Source organism: Mesocricetus auratus, unplaced genomic scaffold (assembly GCF_017639785.1).
Source record: "Mesocricetus auratus isolate SY011 unplaced genomic scaffold, BCM_Maur_2.0 Super-Scaffold_100022, whole genome shotgun sequence".
Lineage (NCBI taxonomy): Eukaryota > Metazoa > Chordata > Mammalia > Rodentia > Cricetidae > Mesocricetus > Mesocricetus auratus.
Genome location: NW_024429203.1, coordinates 28,705,272 through 28,726,526, shown reverse-complemented (window position 1 = coordinate 28,726,526; position 21,255 = coordinate 28,705,272).

Sequence of the window (21,255 nt, the reverse complement as noted above, 5' to 3'; positions counted from 1 at the left end):
TAGCTTCAACAAAGAGGTTGCACTCTTATCTGGTTAAAACAATGAGACTTTGCAACCATTTTATTTGAAGGAGAAAGGTTAACTTTCGTTGTTTTTAGGCAGGGTCTTGTGTAGTATATAATCTAGGCGTGCCTTGTATTTGAGACTGGCCTTGAGTTCCAGTTCCTTGAGATCCCCCCTGCCTCCACTTCCAAAGTGCTGGGGTTAGAAGTGAGCTTCACCATGCCAAGCATTATTTTTATAAAAGAAAGATACATTTAAAAATAAATCTTGACATGACACTCAAAGGAAAGGTTTCTTATGGTACATTTCAAGGTAGCTGTTGAGGTGACTCTCAATAGGAGAATGACCCTTCCCTTCAGCCCTCTTGGCTACTGTATTCATTGATGCTGGCGGCATATGCCTGTACTCGGCCGGCTTTCTCCCTTTTCTCTTTTTATGCAGTCAGGTAATCCAGCAGATGAGATGGTGCTATCCACATTTAGCGCAGATCTTCCCTCCTCTATCAAACCGCTCTGCTAACTCTGTCACATACAACCCAGAGCTGTGTCTCCTGGGTGATTCTAAAGCTCAATCAAGCTGACAGAGAAGATTAACCACCACAGATGCCATAGCTTGGGAAACCCGAAGGAAACAGAGGATATGCAACTGTCAGCTGGAGGAAGTTGAGCAGAAACGGAGATGGGCAGAAATATGATTTGCTCTTCTTCTTCTTTCTACTCACTCTAAGGACCCTGTTGGTAGAAATGTCTCAAGAAGCCAGGTGGAAAAGAAGTCTGGGGAATGGAGTCTTTGGGCGCCTAGATTACAGATCCCTCAGTGCTGCTAAGAGATAGTAGGAAAGTAACCCCACAGGGATCATTAGCTGAGGAGGGAGTGCTGATCTCCTGAAATTAAGTTACTAAAGGTATTATGAGAAGAAAGCAGGCAGGTGACTGGTTTTCAGTATCCAAGAAAAGAGACGTTTCAAGTGTTTGGCCTGTGATGGAGCTATCATGGGCTTGTTCCTGTTCTAGCCTTCCCTTCTGCAAAAACCTAAGATCTTAGTTTTTCCAGCCCATATAGAGTTTTTTGGACCTAAAAACCATAGTAGAGCCACTGCTGATATAGCAGAAGTCAGGAAGGGCAAGCTAGAGAATCTGACTGGACTAACAGATGCCTGACCATGGAACATGAGGAAAAAGGCTAGTGCAGAGCAAAGCCAAGCATCAAGAGGAAGGGATGCTGCTGGCGTAATTTAGGTCTCTGAGACCACTCACTCTGTGCTTCTCAGCTAAGGAAACTACTCTTTCCAGTCTCCATTCCCCTAGCTTCAGATAGCAAGTCTCATTAAATTTATGGTAAAATAACTATATTTAATGATCCTTTCCTTAGGTTCTAAGAACGAACTTCATTTGATGTCAATACTCTTGTATGGATGAACACATACCTACTTTGGGAAAATCAATGCACATTTTTATGCTGAGGCCAAATTCTGAACTTTTCATTTAACCTCTGATATGGATTTTGGCCATGCTAAGCAATAAAGCTAAGATATAATCCCTTGTGTTTGCTTTCCTTTCTACCCAAAGGTGTTTGATGGACAGCATCTGAATAAGGCAAGCTCGCTGGGACTATTTTCCTACCAGTTTCAGATATTGAGACTGAAATCTCTGTGGGTTGTGCTGGATGCTTGCACATTTCCTCCAGTTCAGGGGGCATCTGCCAATCACAGTTAACTGGGCATAGAAGTGAGGCGGAGAACATCTTCCTACATGTGCCAATCTAGTTAGTTTCCTGACAGTAGGTTCATTCATCCATTCTGTTCAATCATCTGCATATTCATCAGTTGATTTTTGAGGACAGAAATGGAGACAGTGCTGAGTATCAGAGACACAAATCAAACACACACACACACACACACACACACACACACACACGTAAGAACCAAGCTTTTAGCACAGTGGAGGAGGCAAACCAAGAACAGTAGTGTTTGTGCTTAGGAGGAAGCGCAGGATCATAAGAACATGATAGGACAAGGAACTAGTCTTTCCCAAGGAAGAGGTATACAGAGCTAAGACATGGGAGTTGGAGTGGCCAGAGAGGTGTGCCAGTGTGGAGCAGCAGAGCCAGTAAAGGAAGAGCAAGCCACTGTAATCAGATGTTTCTTTCCCGCTGGCCAGCTCCCAAATAACAACTCATAGGCTTAATATTAATTACAAACTGTTTGCCCTCTTAATGCAGGTATATTATTAACTAGATATTAGAACTAAATTAGCTCATTTTTATTACTCTATATTTTACCACGAGGCTTGTGGCTTGTTATCTCACATTTTGATTCCCCTGCGGCTGCTGGCATCTCTCTCAACTCCACCTCCTTTCTCCCTGTATCTGTAACTGGATTTCCACCTATCTATATTCTGCCCTGCCATAGGCCAAATCTGCTTTGTTCATCAACCAATGAAAGCAGCACATATTCACAGCGTACAGAAGGGCATCCCACATCAGGCAGGAGTTGACAGTTTTTTGCAGATCAAAATCTGGTATAAGGGCTGGGACACCAAGGAAGACCTTGAAGGAATAGAGATAGTTCAGTATGGCTGAAGGCTTCAGCAGGAAGGGGCAGGGATGAAACTATCATAGTTCCTTCTAGGTGCCAATCATGAGACGCTTATACTTTCTCCACTGTGGAGATGCTGGGAGCTTTCCTTGTTAGGAGAGTACTACCATCTATGGAATGAGACAATTGGCATGTGTCATTCAGCCTTTTGTAGTCTATAGACTTAGTTCTATCTTTTTGTGAGACTTTGCTCTAAAACCTAGTTTTTAAAGAGACTGAGGACGGAAATGATTAAAAGAGTTTCCAGGGAAACTAGAGAGAGTTGGGGACAATTTAGTGGCAATCTGGGAAGAATAAAGTATGTCTCCTCTCCCTTTGGTGCAATGAAGAAAATTTGAGTGTCAAATGTGAAGATGGTGAGTCAATGTGCCCAGTGTTAAGAGCTACTTTGTGTGTGTGTGTGTGTGTGTGCATGTGCGTGTGTGCATGTGTGTGTGTGTGTGTGTGTGTGTGTGTGTGTGTCTGTGTGTTTGAGACAGGGTTTCTCTGTGTAGCTCTTGCTGTTCTGGAACTTTCTCCATAGACCAAGCTGGCCTCGAACACACAGAGATCCAGCTGCCTTTGCCTTCCAAGTGCTGCAATTAAAGGTGTGCGCCACCACCACCCAGCAAGGCCTACCCCTTATCTAAGAATGAAGTGTTTGAGCCAGACATGCTTGAGTTCAGATGCAGCTTTCCTCTGATTGGGTAGGTAGTGTGGATGACTTTATGTCTTTGAGCTTTTGGTTCATAATAAAAGGGGAATACTAGACAATTAACCCATCTAAGTACCTGATGCATAGAACATGTTTATTAAGTGGCAACATCGTGTTTTTTGTATGACATGGACAACATCAAGTCATTGTTCACTGATAGCAGGATTAAGTGATTTTATGCACATAAAGAAGTGTACAGGTTAGCTGTCCCTGTCATTACAGAGACAGCTATATGTAAAGAAACACTGAAGTCCATAATCTTACTGAAAAGAGAGATGGGAGTCAGGCTTTGGCACACAGAAAAGATGACAAACAGGCTCATCTCATCTGCCAATGGGACAGTTAGCAGTGGCTTCCTGAAATGTATAGCATGTACAATCTCTGGCTCAACATGATAATGTACTTTATGATAGACTAGGAATGCCCATTTTGGATTGTGAAGGAGCCCACCAGCATGCATGCTATATACTGGCCTTCTTTGCACTGAGCATTATTCTGCCGATGGTAGGGGTAATCTGGAACAAAAGTCTGGCCTGGCTTACTTGCGCTGATCCTCACTTGCTCCATGTTTTCCTCTCAGCACATAGAGGAGACACGGCTGGAGCCCAAACTTAGCTGCCTTTTCCTCAGGAAACTTTGGCTGGCATAAATCAAGACCCGTAAACCCACCATGTGGATGACACAGGCTGTGTGCCCAGCCCAGGCTCTGTGAAAGACAGAAGAGGAGACAGTTGCTTAGTGACATGATACAAAGGGTGTCTTTGATTCATCGCCCAGCTCCAGCCCCAAGTCCATGGCCAACAGCGAGTAACGGCTGCAAGTGGGCAATAGAATGCCTTTAAAAATGTCACTTTGCCGTAAAATGTAAATGTTTAACATTTAGACACCAACACTGACTCCTAAAATGCCTAACACTGGGTGACTTTTCTCCCCCATTCTTTCAGGAAATCTTTGTCCTCCCATGGTGAGAGGTTTCGCTGCGTAATTTACACCCTTGTGCTTGTTAAATTGCTGGCATGTCTTGCCCCAGATAGAACAGTGGAGCAGCAGAGATTTTCAGGGACTTAATGTATTGCCCGTTACTGCTAAGTATTGGACATGCAGTGCAACCCCACCCCCTGCCACTGTTCTAAGGGGCTCTGAACCCTGAACATTGGAACTTTCATTTTATTTCCAATTATCCAAGTCTTCAAAATACAAGATTGTGTCATTGAAGGTCAAGAAATATAAAAAAGAGTAATAAAGGATTTCATCAGGAGTTCTCCTTCAGACCTACTTATTATTGGCTAATTTTGTCTCATGAGTCTCACACTAAGAGGCGGCACTTCTTTAAGGTGAATTCCTTTTCCTCTTAGACAATTCTAATTGAAGGTTATTCCCCCAGCAACTTTGGCTCTCCTTCTGGTTGGCCTGTGGACAAAGATGGAGCTAATATTAAATGAAGATCTGCCTTAAGAGATACAGAAAGGCTGAGGACAACAATTGGAAGCATTGGGCATCAGTCAAGGTATGAGAGTCCTGGTGGCATCTTTCTTCTCATTTTGTCTAACTTCTTCCTATAGAACAAAGTATGTGTTGAATTTTTCTTTGCATTCTTGGTTGGTGCCTCTTGCAGCCTTGATTATGGTAGGCACTTAATACCTATTTGTTTAATTAATTAAATAAGAAATGAGTCACTGGCAAACCTAGCATTTATGTAAGAGATTAGGTTTAATGTTCCAGTGAATGGATTTTACAGCCCCTGGCACGTCTGTTAACCTCTCAGTGCATGATTTAATGTTATTCTTATCAGAGTGCTCAGAAATAACCAGGGTAGAAGTGATTATTCTTAATTTACCAAGAAACAGAGTCCCAAACAGGTTACAGAATTTTCCTGAGATCATATTGAATTAGTGACAAAGCCAGATGAAAATTCTTTGTTTTGACTTTCAGTCCAAAGAATTTGACAGTCCACTATGTTGAAAGTTCACACCCTGTATCCTGAAGGCATCTGAGCATCGAAAATGGGACTGGGGTATGGGAAGAAGGAGAGGCGGGGAGGGGGGTGGATTTGCAAGACTCAGAACAGGTCTTGTACAAGTTTGCTTGTTTTTCTGTTTATCCCAGCCCTGGGGATCTTACATGTGAATGTGTGAAAACAAAGTGCCAAAGACTGAGCAAAGTTCATCTTCTCCTTGCCTGCAACCCTGAATGGCACAGAAAGTGGGTGTCTCTCACACAGGGAAGTCAAAACAGTAAAGATTTGTGCAAACAAAAAAACCCTGATCCAGCCTGAGATCAGGGTACTATCTTTTCACTGTTTCTCAGCAGGTTATCACAGGACACTTGCCTATAGCTCCTGATCAAACCTGAACTTCTCAGAAGGCAGATAGACCAGAGCCTGGCACTACGGTTAGAGTTCTTATAGCACAAGTAAGTGTAACTTGCTACAACCCCTGGATATTGGATTAGGACACATTTGATAATAGTATGTTATAAACCCAACTCAAACTATCTCAGACACAAATGAAAATATACCAGAAAGGCACTAGAGGACTACAATGTTTTACATAATTAGAGGGGAATAAAGGAGTCTCAATGATCATTGACAACGGGAACTTAAATAACCCTAATAGTTTGTTTTGGTTTTTTCATATGTAGCCCCTATGCTCTTCCTTCCTTTTGTAATAGTTATATTTCCTTAGCAACAAGAAAAATTGAGTCACTGACAGTTCTCATGTCTCATGCCTGCCTGGATCTTGCCCTCAGTGAAGGAATGACCTGCTTTTCTCACATCGTGTTCAAAAAATTCCTGGGAAAAGACTCTTGAATAGGCCTACTTTACTCTGGGATTGATGAGTAGGTTCATAGTTAGGGTCACATGGAACTAATAAAACCTCGGGGTCATTCCTTTGTATGTAAACTCCAGCCAAGATTGGAAAACTCTGCGAGCCCAGTAACCAACCCAATGGTTTTCCACAGCCACAAAGTGTGTTCAACAACAGCAGCAGACTAGAATACTGCCTTGTGGCAGCCTAGCAAGACTGACAGAACCAAAGCAAGTGGAGGAGTTGCTTATAAGAAACCCATATTCTGAATCAGTTTTATTTTGCTTGTTTTTTAAGCATATGCATTATTAGCATGTATATCACCTGGACATTTCCAAGGAAGCTGGGCTACAGAGTCAAGCATACTATTCAAGGGCCAAACAGCCCTTCTCATGGTCTCCAAGGACCTCAATTGGAGAAGACACATGAAGCTTTCACCTATTTCTAAGGATGGCATTATGAAATTCAACAATCCTCATGGGGGTTTCTTGGCTCTAACACTTAGCACCTGTTACAGCCATCCCCAGGCCTTTCTACCTCCCACCATAGTGAATGCACTGTCTCCGTACCAGTGTAACCCTTTGTTCTTCAAGTTGTTTTCAGGGAAATGCACATGCCTGAAGTTCTTCAAATTAATATTAAAATTAAAGAAAGAAGAAATGTATGCTCCATGTTTGGATTCCTAGGTAACAAGATATAAACTCCTTCCGTAAGGAATACGATCAATGAAGCCAAGAGAAAAATATTGTTTGTCCATCTGATTGTTTTTAGATTAGTTAAAAATTTAAAATAGAAATGTTTGTAAGTGGACTTGGTGATGTTTTTGCTACTTCTCTAATAAAGTGCTTTGGAACCCATGAGAAGGTTGTTTGGCCAGAGATGAATTTACAGTCCCATTGATGTGTCCAAGTGATGTGCAGAAATACAAAGAAGCAATAAAGAAACTCACAAAAGAGACCACAGCATGTGGGTTTCTGCTAGTCTTTCACATATGGGATTGCACATGTCATTCATGTAGTCTATGTGAAAGTTGATGAAAGTGATTGTAGTATTGTAGCCAAGAGCTCCCATTACCAAGAAAATGATATTGGAGTATTCAATGGATGATCCTTAATAAGGAATTATACTTCTTATGAAGGGGGTCTTGCTATTTCCTTCTTCTAGGAACATTTGTGAGAACCAGTGAAAGTATAGACACATAAATAGCGCCTAGGGTAAAGAGAGAGGAAAAATAATCTAGGATCTAATAAGCAAAATAGGCACCCAGCATTCCAGATTGGATTGAAGAGCAATCCAATCTACCAGGCAAGTTACTACTTCTTAATGACTCTACTTGGAAAACAGCTTAAGCAAAGACTAGAACTTTCTCTAATGAGAAACAAGGGAATCTGGAGAGTCAGTCTTGCTGCTCAGACAGCATGGGCATCTGGAAGAGTCTCCACAGGGAAAAGAGTAAGTGGCCTTTAGATGGGGCCAGACAGGCCCTGTTCTGTAACACACCTTGAAGTTTGGGGAGACACGGGGAACTCACATCCTTGTGGTTCTGTGCATTCATCTGAAGTTGATAAATTCAGAGTTGAACATTTCACATAGTTTGTTTAACGCCTTTTATTAAAGAGCCCACAACATTGTTATATACTGAATTTAGGCAAACTTGCTTAGGGCAGAAAAACAACAATGCGTTCTGCACTCACCCAGACGAAGCTGGTTCAGGTAAACTTTCCATGAATAATGTAGAAAACATGCTATATTTTACCAGGCTGGACAGAGAGGCCACAGGGGCAAACACTTATTTTTGGAAATAGCTATCTGAGCTCAATAAGCCTTAAAAGTCCATTGTCCTAAATCATACAGACACCTCCGTTGTCTAAGCTTCTTTGCTTCACAAGCATCTATCCTGGACCCACAAGGACATGACAGGCAGGTTAAGAGGAGGTGATCACCATGGTAATGACATGAACACCACTAGCTAAGGAGAAAAGAAGCAATGTGCAATCATTTGGTGGCAGTTTTGATTCCAGGGGGAAAGTTGAAGCATTGGTCAGGGCTGGAATTTTCAAGGTAGCATCTTTATCTTCATCCTCAATGGCTGGTTCAGCTGTTTTCTGTCCTAGAGGCTAGCTTGAGCCTCCCTCCCTCCCTCTCTCCCTCCCTCCCTCTCCCTCCCTCTCTCCCTCCCTTCCTCCCTCTCTCTCTCTCATTGTTGCTGGGTTATTTTTTCCAAGACAGGGTTTCTCTATGCAGTGCTGGATGTTCTGGAACTTACTTTGTAGACCAGGCTAACCTCAAACACACAGATATCCAGAGTGCTGGCATTAAAGGCTGTGCCACCACCATGGGGCTAGTTTGAGCTTCTTTACATCATGATAATCTCAAGATACTTAGACTTTTCACATGGCAGCTGGCTTCCTTAGAACAAATGAGCCAACAAATGGAGGTGGAAGATCTAAAACCTCTTATGACTTATTTTAAGAAGTCCCAAACACTCTTGTTCTATGAATGCTATTGTATCACTCAAGCAAGCCATTCAAGTTATTATGAATTCAAAGGAATGTCCACAGGCTCTGCTTCTCAGTAGAGAACTAGCAAAGAAGTTATGACCAACTTTAACACACCCTAACCATACAATGGGTGAAGTCAGAAAAAGCACATATACTACATTTTAGTATTCTTAATTTAAGAAAATAGTACTCTAGATTCCTGCTGTGTTGTCCTGTGAAGCTAAAAGTCCAAGGTACACTTGAAGGTTGCATGAGGTTAGACAGTTGACTTGGAAGCCCACTCATTTTTTACTGTGTAGGAGAACTACCTGGGGAAGATTATTTTTTATTTAAATACAGGCATCTAAGGCTCTCCCAGATCCTTAAGCAATAATACTTCTTTAAAATTTCTCACAGTCTCAGCTCAGTGGATGGCTCCTTCCTGGGTTCCCCAGGTTGTGTAGGTGTTGGTACAAGAAGACCCATGGGGGTGTGGAGTCATCAATGGCTGCACAGGAGGCCTGGAGAAGCCTCCTAGGATGCAGCTCTAAATAATTTAACCTGCTTAAAATACAAACCATTATGCAATAGATCTAATGCTAATTTACCTAAACACTCTCCTTTTCCGTATGTGTGGCCGGTGGGTGCTTTTGTTACTGTTGTTGAAATAAAATTAATATTTTTCATCATTTAGCACTTTATCTGTTTAAAATTAGTCTCTGGTGACAAATCTCCTAAGATGGAAATCTGGGCTCACAAAGTCTTGAGTTAGTTGTTCAACTAGTCATGTGATCTTTGGCTGCCACACTGCAGTACAGTTCATTACTCAGGTTCCTCCCAGAGTTGTCCAGTGTGCGAGGTCAGGTAGACATATTCAGTGGTGTCAGCACCTCTTCTTCATTGAAGTCTTCCCCTGTGGAGTCCATCATGTCTCTGACTGAGCTGGGCTTTGGTGAGGACAGGTGAAATCTCTGCCACAGTACGTGTCCACATAGGGTTAAGTCAGTAATCACACACTTCCTGTTCCTGCTTGTCTTTTCCGTTTTTTCCACATGAAGTTGATTATCTACTCTGAAGAGGTTGTCTGGTGCCTTAACCAAAGCCTTTTTGTTCTTACTATCCCTACCTTGAACCCCACTTCCTTTTCTTTAGAGAACTGGTTCTCGGTCTTCCTAAAATTGCAACCCTTTATTTAATACATGTGGTGGTGATCCCAACCATAAAACTATTTGTTGTTGTTGTTGTTGCTTCATGAGGGCAATTTTTCTACTGTCACAAATTGTAATGTAAATATCTGTGTTTGCTGATGGCCTTATTTGACCCTTGTGAAAGGGTCTTTTGAACCCCCCCAAAGGGGTTTCAAATCACAGGTTGAGAACCACTGTTTTAGTGTTACTAGTGTTCTTGGAATACCACAGGGACACCAAGTACCTAAAGCCACCTTTTCAACTTGGGAAGCTGCCCAAAGAGACCCTTTGGCTACAGAGTCCCAGGCCTTTATGGTAGAGTCTGTATCAACAGCTCTGACTATGGCCTCAAAAATTTGATTTCAACCCAACTCCTGCTTGAGGTGGCAGTGGCAGCTTCTGCTGCATTTTTAATAGAAATTGTCTGAAACAATTTCAATCAGTAAAAAGTGACCTTTTAAATTCAGCTTCTGCCTTTCCTATTTGCTCCTAGTACTCTTTTTTCAGCCACTGACCTATGCACATAAATGCCTCTAGAAAGGAAAGTGGTATCCAGCCATGTCCCTGCTCCTGAGGTCAGCAGTGCCTGAGGACTCCAACAAACTCCATCCTGCTCAGTGGAATCGAACCCACTCACAGCTGATGGGTCCATCCCAATGAACACATGCAGCCATCTAGTCGTGGATGCTTTGGTATAATGGCTCCGTATTGGGCAACTTCCAGAAGTTTCTGCCATTCTTGTTGTTTAGAAGGAGCCCAAGCCCCCATCGCAGCAATTTCCAATCATCCCTCTGGCTTTATTAAGTTGGATTTCACAAGGGAGATGGAGGCAGCGGCATCTAATGTTGAAGAAATGGCCCCAGAGGAAACAAGTCAATATCTATGGGTGGCATCACATTGATTGCCTGTGTTTACTGGAATATTCGTTTTTCTCTTCTATGAATGTTTTAAGCTTATTCCAGCTACCACCAGAACAAGTATTGATCTCTCTCTAGTCTGAGCATGAGCTGGGAAGCCTCCTTATTCAGGAGAAATCAGGTGTAATATCTGCTATTGATTATGTGGCTTTTATTTATTTTCACCTCATACCCTTCCTTCAGTGAATCCTGGTTGCAGATCATCCTGAGGACTGCTGATTCTCTTCCTACTTGTGATCTCTTTCACTCAGCTATTTGCTTCAAGGGAGACCATCCCCCACCTCCAAACTCAGTCGTTAATGCCCCAAGCCAATTATGTTGGCTCATTTCTGGATTTGGAATAGCATGTGACTTCGTGCTGATCAATGAGTCTGGAAAGGAAGGTTGCTGGAGTCTCCTGGGATGGTTGTATCTTATCAGGGGCATACATGGAAAGACTTCTAAGGGCACAGGTGCCTTTGTCCTTTGCCCGAGACTGCCGTAACTAGGGCTGACCGCCTGAGAGAAGCTGGTCTTCAAACACAGTTGAGGAATGACAGAAGAGAGTATGTGAGAATAGAAGGACTTGGGTTTGTGAATTGCTGCCATCCCTCTACTTCAGATCTTCTCTTAGATGAAATGTATGGATTAAGTCACATATAACCATTGACTTCTGTCACCTGTACCTGAAATAATAATAACGACTAAAGCCTTCACTAAAGCATGGGGGAATTATACATCCACAGGCAAGAGATCTACAGAGACTAGATTTCTGCATCATATTCTAAAGGAAAACTCATGACATTATTCACAGAACATCAAATTCTACTTGTTATTCTTTAGTCATCTAGACCATGAACCCCACAAATAGGTAATTCACTGAAGTGTCAGTCTTTTCCTGTCCACAAGTCCCGTCTCACCTCTTTCCTGTCTAGCTATTGGCCATTTAGTTCTTTATTAAACCAATGACAACAGCACATAGTCACAGTGTACAAAAGATTATTCCATAACAAATGATTTAACTCGGATCATGCAAAGTAACCACTGGATGCAGAGCTGAATCTTCCTGTGAGGGGCATCACTGCACATCACTTCTCTGCTTTGAGTTCCCAGACAGTCACTTTTCTCACAGATCTGATAGCCACTACCATGCTAGGAGAAGTGGGAAGTGATGACTCTCCTGCTGTTGAAGACACATCCCTCTCCAATTAGTCACAGATCCAGAGAATAGGCTAAGATGCATCAATGGGCTGTTATAAAGGCTCAATGACAGAAAGGAAACACATGAGAGCAGCACCGGAAAATGTGTGTGTGCACACAGCTTGCACATCTTCAGCTGTACTCTGCCCTTGAAATCTTTGCAGATCAATGAACTTCGGCTGAACACGCTCCAAGCTATGGTATTACAGCCTAACCTCTTAGGATTTCCTGAACCGAACCAAAAATTGGGTGTTACTGAGGGTGTTTACCAGCAGTCTACCTCTAACAGAGGACATGATATGAGTTCGTTCTCAAAATTTCCCACCAGGTTTCATAAAGTAGAAACCTAGACCCAGACTGTCAATAGTAAGAGGAAAAGGCCTTTGATCTGAGCCTGTAGCCTCCAAAACATTTCTTAGTGAGACAGTTAAGGGAACTGGGTGTGGTAATAACCTAATGCTTGTAAGGCAATTACGGTTTGGAAAGGAAGAGGCGATTTGTGATTTGTTTGTTCAATTAGTTTTTGCAGGGAACATGATACAAGGGCCATAATCTTGAAGTCTAAGGAAATTCCCTGTCAGCTGGCCTCTGAGTGCCTTGAATAAAGGGCTTTGGTATTGCACTTGATACTCAGTAACCAATAAGACTTCTAAGAACTGGAGAGAAATTAGGGTCACATTGGAGGGGCATTGTATATGAGTTAAAAACAGGTAATTTATAACTTCCATAAATTCTTCCAGAGAATAGACAAATGTAGATGGAGGTTTCTGTCCTGCCTGATCCCATGGCCATTTAGTACCAAATAAACACACAGAGACTTATATTAATTATAAACTGTTTGGCTGATGGTTCAGGCTTCTTATTGGCTTTTATTAATCCATTTCTATTAATCTATGTATCTTCATGTGGTCTTGACCTACTAGAAAGTGCCTGAGCATCTTACCTTCCCAGTAGGAACATGACTTCTCCTTGACTTTGACTACCACCTTTCTCTATCCCTCTTTTGATTTCTCACCTGTCTAAATCATACCTGTACATCAGCCAAAACAGTTTTATTCACCACTCAATAAGGAAACATATATTTATAGCATACAGAAGAACATCCCCCATCAGACAAGTCAACTGATTTTAAAAGATGTGTATACATCTTGGTATACAGACCAAAAAAATGGTCATATAAGACACGAAAATCATCAATCAATTTTATTGGAAACACACAAAATTTCTAAATAAATGTTAATAAATAAGTGTTAAGACTATTAAATGGTTTCATTTTGAAATTCAAAATTTCAAAATTATGAGAAAAATCTAACAGTCAAATGTTCACTAATAGGTTGAAAGAACAAAAATAATTTCAACATCTACAGAAAAAGAAACTTAACTAGAGTTTAACATAAGACATTATTTTAAAATATTAGCAAAGTAGAACTAAAATTGGAATCTAAATTCCAATGTGGATGAGGGAGAGACTTCCCGGTCCCCCACCCTGTCTGAGAAACTATTGGTGGTTGAAAGGTATTAAGTGAGGGTCAGCTAGTCAATGTTCTTGGCGATGTGCCAGCTGGTAGGTTGCTCAAGCTTCCGTGGATGGCTCCACACCCACGCTCATAGGCACCTGACTAACTTAGCTGGTTATTTATAATGGGAAAACAAAAGAGGCCATGAAATTGGTAGGGAGACAAGGTGGTGAACACTAGGAGGAGTTTAAGGAACATAATAGTGGATGGACATGATCCAAATACATTGTATAAATATACTGAACTTTCAAATAACAAAAAATTAGAAACCCAAAGGATTTCTGTTTGTAAATCCTTGACTCAGTGAATGGCAGATCTCCATTCTTTAGCCTTGTGCTCACATCTCAACCAGCATTATCCTGATGATCTTAGTGCAATAAAGTAAGAAAGTAAAAACAGCAGAAAACTTGGAATTGAGGGACATTTTTATTATTTAAACTGATTTAACCTTTTAGATGTAAAATCCACAAGATGCTACTCTTATTCAAATTTTCTTTATTGTTAGTGTATGTATGAATAGGTTTGTACACATATGTGTATATCTGTAGATGTTTGTATGTATGTATAGGTATGTATAAGTGTGTGCATATGTGTATATATATAGTATGTGTGTATAGGTGTGTGAGTATGTGTAGGTGTGTATATATGCATAGGGATGTGTGTGTATGTGTGTAGGTTCATGTACCACAGGACAACTTTTAGGAGTTTAGTTCTGTTCTTCCATTGTGGGTTCTGGGGATTCAATTCAGATAATCAGGTTTGTGTGAAAAGAGTTTTTACCTGCTGAGCCACCTAACTGGCTCAGTATTCTACTTCAAGACATATTAATGCTGCCTGTGTTTCACACTAATCTGTAAGAGTATCATATATTGACTGGTGGCTGTATTTACTTGTTATTAAATTTGTTAGTGTGCATGTGTGTGTGTGTGTGTGTGTGTGTGTGTGTGTGTGTGTGTGTGTGTGTAATCACATGTGCATGTGGAAGTCAGAGAAAAACTTGCAGGAGTTACTTCTCTCCTTCTGCCATGTGGAACCTGGGGATCAAAGTCAGGTTGTGAGGCATAGCAGAAAGTATATTTACCCCCTGTAATCATCGCAATGCTGTGTAGAAAAGTTTTACAGGAAGAAATGTCCTCTTGTTTATGCTCTTCATTTTGAGAAAACTTCAAATTTTTTAACAAGCTGTTAACAAGAAGGAATTCATCAGCATCAATGTGTTGACAAAATCAACAAGGTATGATGAACACAGAATCTGAACTTCATGGAGCAGTGCTTCCCAGTAGAATTTCTCAGATTTCAGCCTCAAAACAATAACACGAAGTTCTTACAACAAATGGAACAAATATTTGAATTTCCCGGGAAAACATTCTGGGTTTTCTACCGAACAGGTATGGGGGAAAATTCAATTTTATTCTGGCAAGACTCTGGTTAAAAAGAGACTTGACTCAAATTTTCATGTAATCAACTTGTAAATCTTCACTAATCTCTTAGTTACTATCTGAGAATGTGTGACAAATAGCCCAGTGTTGTCTTTTGAAAGTGTTTAAGCAAATGTTCAATTTTACACTTAAATTATCAATCTGTACATTCTGTATCCCACTATTCTTTCTACTTGTAGTGAAATTAAGGTATATGAAAGTTAAAAATACAGTTTTCCAATCATCAGAAAATCAATTTTTTAAACCTTGAAGAGAGTTCAGCAAGTTATTTTAGATAAAAGACAAGTATACAGAGTTCCTGTACATGGCAACAATTTGTTTGAAAAAAAAGTAGTGTAGAAAATAATCTAAATAGTTCCACAGTGAAAATGACTATGCTATAGGACTGTCTAGATCTACAATTAACAAAGGCAGATGAGATCTAGGAAGAGAGCTTATAATTGTCAGTGAAGGACAAAAAGAAAATTACATTTTAAAAAGAACACATTACAGTTATAGAATAAATTGTGGTCCTCAAAAAATATGTCTGAGTGTTAACCTCAGTACCTAGCTGGAAATGGAACTTTATTTGATGGTCATTATAGATTTATTAAGCTCTGTTGTGACCACACTGGAGTAGGCTAGGCCCTAAGTCCAATATAACTGGTGGTTTTAGAAGAAAGTGGGAGAAGCAGACAGGGACACGGCTTGTGAGCCACAGGTTGGGTGGTAGCTTCATGGACCAGGAAGCAAAGACTGGAGTTGTGTTGTGAGCCACAGGTTGGGTGGTAGCTTCATGGACTGGAAGCTGAGACTGAAGTTGTACTTTTGTGAATCGATGAATGTCTGGGCTACCAAGGGCTCAAGAGGCAACGAGGTGTTTTCCACCAGAAATCCCAGAAAAATATGTTCCCCACTGGTGACTGCAGAAAGGTGTTCTCCATTAGTGGCTCTAGAGGAAACAAAGACTTGATAACCCCTTGATCTTTGACTTGTAGCCTCTGTACCATAGAACAATACATTTCTGTTGTTTAAATCACACGTGTGTGGAATTTGGTAAGGAAACTAACATAAGCACTTCAGTGAACAGGAGACTTTGATTTCGCAAATATCGATTCATTCTGTTTGCAAACATCTGTTGGGTTTGTCCTATGCACCAAACGGTACTCTACACACTGGGGATTTTGCAGCAAACAGACTAAATTGCTTCAGCAAGTTTTCTTGCTAAGTGGTGATTTGTTGCATTTATTTTTGTGTGTTTATGTATGTGAATCTGTGTGTGCATGAGGGTGTGTTTACACGTTCATATATGCATGTTTGTGAATGTGCATGTGTGTAGGTGTGTGTGTGTGTGTGTGCGTGCGTTTATACATGTAGTGAAACTAACATCAAGATTTAAGCATATGTGCCATCCATGAAAGTCTCCCTGTGCTGCATCTTAATTCCTGCCTCCTCCACTCTACCTTCTCCCTCGCTAGTGGACTATCCATCTGCCACTATAACTGCACTTAGGTTTTCTAGAATTTTCAGTAAGTGAAATCACAGTTTGTGCTTCTTTGGTTTGTCCTCTTAGTGAAGAATCACTTGTTCATTCCTGTTCGTTGTGGAGTTTTTCACAAAATACCTTTAAGTTGATTATATTTTTCAATCATTCTTTGATGGACATTTGGGTTCTTCCTTTTATTGATTATCCCAAGAAAAAGTCTTATGATTATTTGTGTACTAGTCTGTGTAGGAATATGTACTATCATTTCTCTTGGTTGAGTTCAGAGTAGTAAAATGATTGGATCACATGGTAGGTAACTGGTTAACACTTTAAGGAATTTGAGTTTTCCAGTGTGGCTGTACAACTTTAGATTCCCAACAATATTGTTTGGAAATTGAAGTTTTTCTACATCCTGTCAAACACTTGGTGGACATGGAATGGTCAGAATGTTCAGCTTGAGCTTCTCAAGTAGATGTGTCCTGTTATGACTTGAAACTAAAATGTCTCTCATAGTATGCTTGGTCCTCAGATGCTAGCACTATTTGGGGAAGTTATGGCACTTTCAGGGGGTGGGGCCTAATTAGAGGAAGTAGATGAGTATGGGAGGGCATTTAAGATCCTGCTAGGCCCTTGGTTCTGGTTTCGCTTTCTGCTTCCTGATCTGTGACCATGTAAACTCTCAGCTGCAAGTCCCTGGCACTGTGACCTGAGATTCTCCATCAAGCCATCCCTGATGTGATGGACTGGACCCTTCTGAGACTGATTCAAAACAGACCTCTCCTCCCATAGGGTGTCCTGGTCACAATGACAAAAATCTAATATAGGGCTTCGCTCTAATTTGACCCTGTACTTCCTTAAGAATGAATGATGCTGAACTGTTACAGTTATAGAGATTTAGTTCATGGTCTAGCACATAACGTCTTAGAAATGCCCATAAACCTGAAAGGATGTGCCGTCTCCTGCTGTAGGCTAGATAAATATCAGTTGATATATGTGACATAGCAGAACTAGTCCTTTGTGGTTGTGGATTGAATTAAAAAAAAAAAAAGACAAAGTTTACATCTGTACTGAGCATGTCCAGACTTTTATCTCTTGCCGTTGTTCCCGAAGTAATACAGTATAGTGACTACTTACCTAGGAGTTACACAATATGAGTAATTATAAATAATCTGTGGATGAGTTAAAATATACTGGAAGGTGTGTGCATGCTCTGTGTAAACAACTCCATTTTATGCAAAGGATATGAGCGCTTGTGGAGTCAGGTATTAGTGGAGAATTCCTACAACTAATCCCAATGGGTGGCAAAGGATAGCTGTATTGTTTCACTTTTTCATATCTTTGGAGATTTCCCATCTATTGTTCCACCAGCTATTGAGAAGGAGTTGAAGTTGAGAAAATGGGCATTGAAGTTGAATTTTTGCATTATAATTGTAGATTTGATTATAATTTTCTCAGTTTTGATTCATGTATTTTAAATTTCTGTTATTAGGTGCATAAATGTTTAAGATTATGTCTCCTAAATGAATTGACCCATTTATACTTACAGAGTGATATTCTTTATCCCTGTTAATATTCTCTGCAAAGAAATCGACTTTGATATTAATATCGCCTTCCATCTGTCTTTGATTAGTGTTCATAAAAATATCTTCCATCATTTTATTTTTAACCTATTTTTTCTTGCAGAGAGCATATTGCTGGGTTTTACTTTTCAAAAATCTGATTTGACTATCTATGCCTTTTAATTGGAGTATGCCGGTTATTTAGTGTGACTATTGATGTGGGTAGTTTTTAATCTAGCGTCTTGCTGTTTATTTTCTTTTATCACATATGTTCCTTTTCTCATCTATTTCTTCCTTTGAGGTTCTCTCTCTCAGCTTGATTATTTTGATTTTGCATTTTCTCTTCTATTGACTTTCCAACTGATAAAACTTTGTCATCATCTTAGAAGTTATAGCAAACTCTTGAAGGTTTTTCCAAGTATCTGCAAGTGATAGTGTGCCAAGGTACACCATCTATAAGAATCATCTGGCAGCAGCCTTCAGCTTCTCCCTTCCAGGATTGTGTGCCATGTTATCAAATACTTCACCCTTGTGTATGTTGTCATCTTCATACTACATGATGATAATTATTGTAAACAGTTCCCTTTTTAAAATATTATTGTTTAGACATTGTGCATGTGTGTGCTTGTGTGAGTTTATATGTCCTGTGTGTGTGTGTGTGTGTGTGTGTGTGTGTGTGTGTGTGTGTCCTCAGAGACCAGAAGAGGCATTAGATCCACTGGAACTGGAGTTACAGGTGACTGTGAGTTGCTTGATATGAGTGCTGGGAACCACACCTGGTCTTCTGCCAGAGAAGCAAGCACTCTTAACTGTTGAGCCATCTCTCCAGCCCAGATCAGTTGTCTATTACAGAAGCTACCTTACTTTAGGAATCCTGCTTGCTAATGCAGGGAGCTACTGTTCCTCGAGTCCGTCACTCCTTTGTAGATATATTCATCTGGTATCATCAGCCTGTCTCCCAAAAGTTGGCCTTTTAGGTATCTATTGTTGGTAGTTTTTATTTTTCAGCCTTTAGAAGCTGAAAATATTTTTATTTAGCCCCCACATTAGAAAAGACTTTCTCTGGTGCTTTAAAGACATTCCTCCAAGTTCTTTACCTGCAGATTTCATGTGGAAATCTAATGCCACCGGCATCATCTACTTTGCACACTTATAAGGTTTTCTCTTGAACAATTTGATGATGTGTTGTGGTGTAAGTGCTTTGCTTTCTGGTGCCTGAGGCTCTCTGAGTTTATTGAATATATGCGGTTTACACTTTTAATCAAGTTTGGAAATTTTTTGTTCATTATTCTTCAAATAGGTCTTTTGCCTCCTACTCTTCCCTAATGTTTTCATTTACATGTGAATTAGTGTTGGCTGCTCACAGATGCAATTTCAGATTGTTTCAGTCTCCTTTCCTCTTTGCCTTTTATTTTAGATCTTTTCCCCCTCCCTCTTTCCCTCCTTCCCTCCCTCCCTTAATTCCTCTCTATCTCTGTTTTTCCCTCCCTCCCTCCCTCCCTTCCTTCCTTCTTAAATTTATTTAGTGGGGGGGGGGCTGTGCACCACAGCATGCATGTGGAAGTCAGAAAACTTGACTCTCTCTTTCCACCTTGTCCAGGCAACATTTCTGCTGTGCTGTAGCCTAGCAGACTCACAATTTTCTAGACAAGTCTCTTGTCTCCAACTCCCTTCCTGCCTTAGGAATGCTGGGATTACATACACATGCCACCACATAGGCTTTTTATATGGGTTCTGGGTATTGAACTCAGAGTGTCAAGCCTGCAGAGCAAGACTATCCTCTCAAAGTTCCTCTACACCCCTCCCTCCCTCACAGGGGATTGAATGAATAGCACTGTGCATTTAGACAAGCACTCTACCACTGAGCTATTTCCCCAGCTCTCTCTTTTCACTTCTTATTTTGAGACAGGGTCTTGCTTAGTTTCCCAGGATGCCCTCAACTGCCTAAGTAGCTTAGACCATAGGTGTGCCTTAATAGGCTTAACTTGCATAGCTTTTATTGCTAACCTTCAAATGTACTAATCTTTTCTTCTTTGACATCTATTTTTCTATTAAGCCATGCAATAAATTCATCTAAAATAATGATAATGTTGTTTTCATTAGTACCAGTTTAATTTGACTCTTAAACACTATCTTCCATGTTTTTCCTTGGAACACTTAATGTTCCCTATAGCCTTGCTTCTTTGTCTTTTAATCATGTGGGATATATTTATAAATAATGTTCAACATCCTTACCTCATAGTTCTAACATCTATGTTCAACCCGGGTCAATTTCAACTGATGGGCTCATTTCTTCCTTACTGTTGAGATGTTCCCACTTTGAGCATGCTTGATAACCTATTATCACGAGCCAGACACCTTAAGTTTTACCTTGTCTGGTGCTGCATATTTTTGTACTCTGATAAATATTCTTAGTTCTTCTCTCTGTGATACAGTTAAACTTTTTGAACACTGCTTGATGCTTTCTGGTTATGCTTTTAGGGTTCACAAATGTGCCTAGAGCAACACTTAAATTAGAGCAAGTTATTCTCACTACTGAAGCAGATCTTTGAGTATCTGACAAAATGCCCCCTGGACTGTGAGGCTCACTAAACTGTCATCTCTGTCTGAGGCATGGATACCTTCCCATTACATAGGACAGTCCTTCACTGATATTGGTTTCTTCACATCATGTGTAAGCCATCAGATCTCTACTGAATTGTCAGGTGGGACTCTCTGTAGTGCTCCATATGTAGCTCTCTGTATCACTTCTCCTCTGTCAGTCTGTCTGTGTGTTTCTGTCTCTCTCTGTGTTCCCTCCCTCCCTCCTTCCTTACACTGTGCTAGATGAACTCTAGCCCATTTCCCCCCCTGGCCTCTCAACTTTATCTTAAGTCATGGAGTTCTCTGCCTGGTTTCCTATACTGTGGCAAGGAAAGAAACCAGTGTCGTCTTTTAGCTCATCTGACTTGTTTCTAGAACACCTGTATCACATTATCTGGGTCTTGATATGTTGGAAAGCACTGCCTTCTACTATTTTTTCCTATTGTTAGGTGTTTAGGGCAAGAAGATAGATCCAACCTATGGCATTGTACCTTGGCTGACTGAAGAAGTCTCTTGCATTACACTTTGTAGAAAGAAAATGTATTCAATCAATTGGAATGAGCCAACACTATGCAATCAGAGAGATGAAATGTGTCATGTTGGAGCAGTCTACAGCAACTAAGCATGATAAAACATACTGGTCTGTATACATCTTAATTCTAATCATGAACCCAGTTTTGGTACAACATTGGTGTTTTGAGCCCATATAAATAAATTTTAAAACTATATAAACCTATGCTATTTCTTCTTATGCATGTTTGCCAAGTAGGACAAGTGAATAGAAAATACATGGGTCAGGTAAATTATGCTGCTTGCCAGCAGAAATGCA